Below are 9283 nucleotides of genomic sequence, written 5' to 3' on the forward strand. Positions count from 1 at the left end.
CAGCAAAAGGGAACACCAATGCACTCCATCCAAATCAAACAGGGTTCAGAAAATTCCATAACACAGAATATTCTCTAATAGGCTTAATCTCAAATATTCAATACCATCTGGACCATCACAAATCCGTCATCCTTTTTTCTTTAGATATTTCAGCAGCGTTCGACACCATAGATCACGACTTACTGTTACAAAGACTAGAATCCATAGGCATAACAGACAATGTCCTAAAATGGTTTACTTCATATCTCGCTGATCGCACTTCCTCTGTTAAATTTAAAAACGAAACATCTGTATCTCACTCTTCCACATTTGGCATCCCTCAAGGATCCATCTTATCTCCTCTTCTGTTTAATATATTTCTTTCTCCACTGTTAAGCCTTTGCCAATCTATAGGCTTTACCCCATTTGCATACGCTGATGACGTTCAACTTATTCATCCTTTAGATCCTAAATGTGATATTGAAATCAAATCCATTAATCACAAATTAGAAATAATTCATTCTTGGCTCAACACAAACAAATTGGCACTTAACATAAAGAAGACGAAAGCCGTATTATTTACTTGGAGGAACGATATAACTTTATCAATCCCATTCATTCTTAATAACATCACACTTAATTTAGTTCCATCAGTTAAGATTCTTGGCGTACTAATTGATGAGAAATTTACTTATCACGATCATATTTCTCTTACGGTTAAAAACTGCTTTTATAAATTACGCCGTATTAGATCAATATCCAAATTTCTGACCCCTAAATCTATCACAATACTAATTCATTCATTAGTAATATCAAAACTCGATTACTGCAATTCTCTCTTTCTCAACATATCATTAAAAGAAAAAAGGAGATTACAATTGATTCAAAATACTGCAATAAAATTAATATACAATGCAAAGAAATATGATCATGTTTCCCCGTTGTTAATAGACTCTCATTGGTTACCTATTAGCCATAGAATCACATTTAAAATAATAATACTTATCTTTAAAACTTTAGCATGCGGCGAACCTCAATTCATTTCCAGACTCTTGATACCTTATAACACACAACGTTCACTTCGCTCTTCCAACCAGAATCTTCTTTCAGTACCTTCCCTAAAAATCATCGGTACAAGAAGGGCCGACATTTTTTCGGTGACTGGTCCCCTATGGTGGAACGCCCTTCCCCAATACATTCGTAACGAAAAAGATATTTTAATATTTAAAAAACTTTTAAAATCTTATTTATTCAGAGATGCTTTTAATGTTTAAAGTATAATAAATTTAATATTGCTGAGGTTATTACTTCCCTTACCTATTGTTATTTCCTTATTCTACCCCAAACAAAAATTGTAACTTTTATCTTTTCCTTCCCTGTATGTTTGTTCAAGTTAAATGTTCTTATGTTAAAATGTCAACCCCTTTTCACTTGATATATTTTTTGTTATGTACATCGCTTAGTGATTATAATAGGCGATCAATCAAATTGTGTTAATAAACTTGATAAACTTGATTACAGATCTTTCCAAAGTTGCTAACACAGAACGAAGGTTCTCTACTCCATCCCAATCTACACTCACTAGCACTTACAGCATGGTATCTCTCACCCGGTGAGTAGTCACTTTTTCACTTTCTGCACCAGTGTCAGCCATTATTGAAGTTTCTAGAAAACCTTCCACACAGCGCTGCTATCGTTTCAAGTGAACTCACTTCACATTCTGATGTAATTTCCATTCATTAGATTCAAACACTTGTCCTATCCCATCAGTTCTGGACTATCTTCAATACTTTTCAAGCTCTGGTCTCAGGAATACTTCAGTCAGAGTTCATCTCAGCAGTGTTACAACTTTTCATACACTTCTAGATTTTAAAAAAAGCCATTATCAGAATATCCTTTAGTCTCCAGATTCATGAAAGGCTTTGTCTATACTAATCAAACCACCATCCTAATCAAGGCCTTTTCCATAGTAATCAAACCTGCTCCAGTTGCTTGGGATCTTAAAGTTATGCCTTCCACTTTGATGAAGCCTCCATCTGTCCAAACCCTTCTTAAAAACCAGCTATGCTATCCGCTCTTACCACAACCTCTGGCAATGTGTTCCAGAGCTTAACTATTCTCTGGCAGACTTTATCTCCTTTTGCTATGCTTGGGCTGTTGCTGTTGCTGGAGAACTGTATCATTGCACCCAACCAGTGGCGTAGTAAGGGTGAGCAGTGCCCGGGACAGGGGCACCCCTCCCCCACCCTCTTCCCCACTCCCCTACTGCGCGCGCACCCCCTTCCCTTTCCCTGTACCTTTTTAACTTCTCCGGTGTGAGCAGCATGCCCATGTTGGTGTCCGCTCGCCATCTTGATTTCACTTCCTAGGCATGAGTCCCGGAAGGGACGTCGGAGAGAGCGCCGATGCCGTTGTGGGCAGCAGCCTCACACCAGGGAAGTGAAAAAGGCACAAGGGAAGGCAAGGGGTGAACATGCATAGCAAGGAGACGTGTGGGAGACAGAGAGGAGGAGGGGATGCCGTGCCCTTAAAAAGACCCCACCCTGGGCGTACCATCCCCCGCACCCCCTTACTATGCCACTGCACACAATATTAGAGTAATGGCGACTTCAGTAGCTCACCTACATTCCACTCCCATTGAGGACATCTGTAATGCAGTCACCCAGTCCTCAATTTGTATCTTTATATCCCACTACTGTTTGGAGAATCATTTCAAATGGGATAGTCAGTTTGGCCAAACAGTTCTACAAAATTTATTCTCCATTTAGATGCTAAGTTCCCTCCATCCCTTTTGCCCTTAATGAAATAGTGTTTAGCGCCAATTTAGTGTGTGTGTGGGGGGGGGGGGAGCATCTCAGTGCTGTTAATTGAATTTCCTCCAAAATTCCTAGAAGTCAGCAGAGCACAGTGCACAAAAGCTCTGGATCAGCAGACATCTAACAACTCTTAGAAGGAAACAAACACGGAAAAGAAGAAAAAGGAAAAAGAGTGGGAGAACACATCAAAATCAATTTTGTAATTACCAGTCCTAATTACAATAGGTAAGCATGGAGGAATCAAATGTAACATTACATTACAATTATTGCTTATATACCGGAAATACCTATACAAGTTCACTGCAGTCTACAATCAGCAAAAGTGGAAACAATATTCAGAATAAAAATTAAAACATTTTTTAAAAACCTAAAATGTACACATAAATTTGCTTTTAACATAAATTTACCACAGAGATATGTATTAAAAATGTTCTTTTCTCTCTTTCAGAATTGTACACTGCTTTTCTTGTGTTCTGGACAGTTATTTCCTGCTTTCTGGACATTGAACCCCACATAACATGGATTTGTAATTCTGGACAATGATGTATCCATGTAATTGTACTGAGTATAATAATAGGGTATTTCTCAGAGAGCAATGCATACCTGATACATTTCACTTAGTTTGCTTCCAACCTGATGCTGAATAAAGTGTAATAATTCTTCATATGAATTACAGCACTCCTATCATGTTTTCTAGCGAGATGGTTTATGTACCTCGAGACAACTCTGAAGGTTATTAGCAATTGGCTTGAGTACAGTATATCATCATATTTTAACCAAGTTAAATTACGAAGCACTGTAAATTACTGTACGGTTGTATCCCATCTATTAATTGCTATTTTGGTTGAGGTCGCTACACATAATTTCTTTTTTAAAAGGGTGAATATGTTCAAGCACTCTGTTCCGAGAAATGGCATATTGATTTATGGCTTCACAACATTAAGTGATACTACTTTGAAGAGGAAGAATTTCTATTCTTCAGGGAGGAGCCAAACTGGCAAGCATCCAGTTAGGAAAAGAATAGGTAAAGAGTAATAGAGATAGCAGAATGGAATAAGAAAGGCTTTGAATGTGTGGGATCCTTCTTGCATGCAACTGATGTCATTGTAGCTGAATGATATAGATTATTTCAGTAAATATTTATTTTAATCCTACATACATGAGAGCAACAGATTTCTAGTACTGACTAAACATATGCAGAGAGAATACTGAAGAATTCTACAAATGATGCTTTGAGTTGCATATACAAATTTGGATATAACATAACATAAATTTTTGATTTATATATCGCATAAGCTTTGCAGTTCTATGTGGTTTACAAAAGAGGCAACACTGACCAGTGTCAGCGAGCTTCAATAAGACTCAATGGGATAGTAAGGGGGGATGAGGTGGGTGGTCTGCCCCGGGCGCCATGTTGGTGGGGGTACCAGCATCCCTTCTCCTCTCTGCCACCTCCCCTGCCTCCTCCCTTTCCTCCCCTTCACACGCGTGCCCCCTTTCCTTCCCCCAGGAAGAACAGCTTAGTGGTTAGAACAACAAACTAAGAATTGCAGAAGCTAGGGTTCAAATTCCATTGATAAGAACATAAGCGTTGCCATACTAAGATAGAGCTAAGGTCCATCAAGCCTAGTATCCTGTTTCTAACAGTGAGTACCTGACAAGATCCCCAACGAATAAAACAGATGGCATGCTGCTTATTCTAGAAATAAGCAGTAGATTTTCCCAAGTCCATCTTAATAATGGCTTACGGACTTTTCTTTTTGGAAACTATGCAAACATTTCTTTTTAAATACTGATTACCACATTCTCTGGCAACAATTTCCAGAGTTTATTTACACACCGAGTGAAGAAATATTTTCTCTGATTTGTTTTAAATTTACTACTTATGAGGGGGTGCTGAAAAATTCTCAGCCCAACCAAGAAGGGAATGATATGGAGCTATGAAACTTACAAGTTATTCCACATATTCACCCCTAAGTTTTACCCCTAAGTTCAACACACTTGGCACATCTGTAACCCTTCAAAAAATACTCTAATGTCTGGTCACTGAAATACTGCTCCACTACTGCAATCACCTCCAAATCACTCAAAAATTGTTGCCCTTTCAAATACTTTTTAAGGTTTGGAAACAGAAAATAGTCAGATAGAGCAAGATCTGGTAAGTTAGATGGATGGTCTATACACTGAAGCTCCAACTGCATCAAAACAGCCATCATTTTGCCAGTCTTGTGAGCAGGTCAGGTGCATTGTCTTGCAGAAACAGAACTCCTTTCAGCAGCTTCCCTCTCCTTTTTACTTTCAACTCCTCCTTTAATTGGCATAGCAAGTTACAGAAGCGTTCTGCATTAACTGTTTGGCCCCTTTAAAGTCATTGCAAAACCTTCCTCAATGTCATTTCTCGCCAGATTTGAAACATTTGGGCATCTACTTGGCTGACGGCTTCTGCATACCCAGCTGCTAATGGATTATACACCCAACACATTCCCTCAATATCTGTAGTGCCTCAGAAATTGTTTTAGCCAATATTCACTGATCTGCCAAAATTAGGTCATGGACATGGTCAACAATTTCAGAAGTTGACACCACTTGAGGCCTCCCAGACCTTGCTGCATCTTTGATCTCAAAATCTCCATGCTGAAAGTTTGCGCACTACTTCTTCACCGTGGAATTATTTGTCACTTAGTGTTTGCATCATACATTCATGGATTTCCTTTGGCGTTTTCTTCTGCAGGAATAGAAACTTCATGACAGCTCAGAGTTCCACACTTGAAAATTCCATACTTTTCATTGACATGGTTCAATCAATTGTCTGAAACAATGGAGGGGCATAATCATGGAGGGACATAATCAAAAGAAACGTCTAAATCCGTTTTGGCTTAACTCACAAGTCATCCAAAGTCGGACATGGGAAAAGGTCCATTTAAAAAAAATACGTCCAGCATGTTGGGTTTTTTTAAACTCGTCCAATTGTACATCCAGCCGTTTGATCGTCCAGACCGCTAAGTTGTCCATCTTTATATCCCATTTTTGACCAAAAATTTGTCCAACTTAAAAACACTTAGAAAAAGACCTTTTGGGCGTGTGAGGGGCCAGAAAAGTAAGGGACTGGACACCCAGACATGGCAACAGAGTAGTGGGGCACCTTACAGTGCACTCCTGTGAACTTCACAAAAAGGGTGCCACATAAGCATCTCACAACAGCTCCCTTATAGGTCATGGTGAGCCCCCCCAAATACCCCCAGAATCTACTAGACCCACATATCTACCACCCCAATAGCCCTTATGGCTGCAGGAGCCACTTATATGGCAGTACAAAAGGGTTTGGAGTTTTTTAGGGGGGGTGCACATGTTTCTCCATGAATACAATGATTTGAGTGGCATATGGGCCTGGTTCCTCCTCTCCATGGTTCACTAACCCACCCCCAAGACCACTTAAGCCACCTCTGTGCAGCTCTATTAGGCTTTCGTATGCCAGGCTGCCAGCTACTGATATTCTGGAGGCAGATATGTAAAGTAACTGTTATTAGGTGGTCTTTTTTTTTTTTGGGGGGGGGGGGGGTCAGTGATCACTGGGGCTGTGTATGGGCATCTGTTCTTTGTGTCTGCAGTGCTTATCAGGTCACTTTGGATATCTTTTGTGGATTTAGATCTGGTTTTAAATGGCCTAAGTCACAATGTCCAAGTTCAGTCTAGGCAGTGTTGTAAAACCTTTGGTTATACATGCAGTACAATTAAGCCTAGGATGGCCCACGTCCCGCCCATATCCTGCCCTCATCACTCCTCCTAAAACGCCCCTTTTAGCTCTGGTCGTTCACAACACTGTGAAGGCCTAAGTCGTTTTTAAATACGTCTAACACCCTGTTCGGTTATCAGCACTTGGACGACTTTTGTTACTGATTGTCCAAGTGCTGATTTAGGCTGGTTTTTAGACGATTTTGCAAATTGGCATTTTGCAAAATGAAATAGCACTCTTTTCAGCTACAGTGGCAAAATATGCTCAGAATTTAGGAAGTTGGTTCAGCTGAGATCTTTTCAGCACCCCTCATAATAGCTTCATTGCATGCCCCCTAGTCCTTCTATTTTTGGAACGAGTAAACAAGCAATTCATATCTACCCGTTCCACTCCACTCAGTATTTTATAGACCTCTATTATATCTTACTTCAGCTGACTCTTCTCAAGCTGAAGAACCCTAACTGTGTTAGCCTTTCCTCATAGGAAAGTCCTATTCCCCTTATCATTTTCATTGCCCTTCTCTGTACCTTTTCTAATTCTGCTATATCTTTTTGAAGATGTGATGACCAGAACTGTACACAGTATTCAAGGTGCTGTCATACCATGGAGCAATATAAAAGCATTATAATAGTCTCAGGTTTGTTCTGCACTCCTTTCCTAACGATTCCTAGCATTCTTAGCTGCTCCTGTATAGCAACTAGAGGGTTCAAAATATCCTCAACGATAACACCTAGATCACTGTTCTTCAACCACCGGTCCGTGGACAGGTGCCAGTCCACAGAAATTTCCTGCCGGTCCACAAGGCCAGCAAGTGCATCAGGCCCAAAACAGTGTTCTTCAACCGCCGGTTCACGGTAGTACTGCCCGATTCATGATTCAAATCGGTTCACCGATTCACTTCAGGTGAATCGATTCGAATCGGTTCAAAACAAAAAAAAAAACGGCTTTCCAATTTGCCTGACCCTTCCCCCTCGCACCCTAAAGCAGGAGTGGCAGCTGCCGCACCTTCTTTAGAAGGTGACGGGGGAGGGTCAGTCAGGAAGTGCTGCTGTCGGCTTCCCCCTCCCCTCGGCGTCCGGCTTCCGGCTTCCAGCTCCCGGCTCCCACCCCCTCGGCCTTCCACTCCCCCCGGCCTCCCCGCACTGTTTACCTTCCAGCCGGAACAGCCTGCAAGCAACATCGCAGTGTTAGCAATCTTAGTACCGCTTTGGAGCTGTTTCCTCCGTCGCCATGAGCAGTGGCTCCTATGCACGTCCTGTGCCCGAACCGGAAGCCTTCTCTCTGAAGTTGCAACATCAGAAGGAAGCTTCCAGATGAGGCACGGGATGTGCAAGGAGCCGCTGCCCACAGCTATGTGCACTGCATCAGTGAGGAAGAGGGAACTGGCCTGAAGATAACACCGGGGGTGGCATAAAATGGCCAGGCGGGAGCAGGCCAGAACATAAGGCATAGTATAGAGGGAGGGAGACAACAAAGGTAGGGGGGATGATTTTATTTTTGAATTTAGAGATTGAATTATGTCAATTTTGAGAATTTACATCTACTATCAGTGTGCTTTGTGTAGTTTAATTTTGTGGTTAACCATTATGTGTTGTTAATAAGATTATATTGTTTATCTGTGAAAAATGAATGGAAAAAATAGTGTTACAATTATTACTATTATGGGGGCGGGGTTGGAGTGGAGATTTGGTACAGATGGGCGTGGTCTGGCCCATGACTTAGCCCCGTGTTCTTCAGCTGCCGGTCCACAGACAGATGCCGGTCCAAAAAATAATTCTTTTATTTCTGCCGGTCCATAGGTGTAAAAAGGTTGAAGAACACTGACCTAGATCCTTTTCCTGGGTGGCAACTCCTAAAGCAGAACCTTGCATCATTTAGCCATAGTTTGGGTTCCTGTTTCCTACATGCATCACTTTGCACTTGTTCAAATTAAGGACTAGATTCTGTAAATGGTGCCCAAATTTCAGTGCCGAAAAAAATGAACAATAAGCGCAATTTTATCTGAGTTGCACAATGCTTATAGAATAGCACGTAGGGCTGATGATATCTGTTCTCAGTTTTGGATGCAAAGATTTACAACAGCTGAAACTAGGTGCAAATCTCAGTGCATAAGTTGCACACAGAGCCCCCAAATTTTATAACACTGCATGCATTTTAAGAAAACGCCCCTGATCCACTTATGACCCTCCCATTGTTATGCCCCCTTTTCAGATCCACAAAGAAACACTTAGACCTGGATTATCTAAAAGCACCGATTTTGTAAGCACCAGTAGGAGACCAAGCACAGTGAAAAATGCTGTTTAAACAATGTTTTAAACTGAATTTCAAGGCGTCTAAAACATCAGTGCCAGATTCGTGCCTCTGTAGGCGCTTTTACAGCGCCTAATGCCACTGGAGGCGTGGCTAACGTGGAAGTGGCATTAGGTGCCATAAAACGCCTGTGGAGGTGCGATTCACGTCAAAAATAGGTGTCGGAAATGTAGGCCTGGAAAACCCTGGCCTACATTTCCGGCACCTGCCTTTGCCGGAAGCGCAATTCTCTAACCAGTGCAATTGTGTGATTGACACGTGATTGGCGGCTACTTTTAAGGTGACTGTCGACAATGGCACCAGTTACAGAATCCTGGCCTTAGGTGCTATTCTATAACGGTAGTTTATCACCTTTATCAATCAAAGCATATACTGCACTGGAATCACTTATTTTTTTTCTTCTCCTCTGGGCCTCCTTAACCCAGCTCTGGCCCTGCCTCTTATG

General features: G+C 41.4%; 1 long non-coding RNA gene across 3 annotated transcripts in view; it reads left to right on the forward strand.

Moving 5' to 3' along the window:
• Positions 1-3465, forward strand: part of LOC117361577 — a 120742-nt gene extending 117277 nt beyond the window's left edge. For all 3 annotated transcript variants that reach the window (XR_004539694.1, XR_004539692.1, XR_004539693.1), the window contains 2 exons: positions 2871-3020; positions 3244-3465. This is a non-coding gene — a long non-coding RNA (uncharacterized LOC117361577). The remainder of the gene's footprint in view (positions 1-2870; positions 3021-3243) is intronic.
• The last annotated feature ends 5818 nt before the right edge of the window (positions 3466-9283 follow it).

The sequence above is a fragment of the Geotrypetes seraphini genome, chromosome 5 (assembly GCF_902459505.1).
Source record: "Geotrypetes seraphini chromosome 5, aGeoSer1.1, whole genome shotgun sequence".
Lineage (NCBI taxonomy): Eukaryota > Metazoa > Chordata > Amphibia > Gymnophiona > Dermophiidae > Geotrypetes > Geotrypetes seraphini.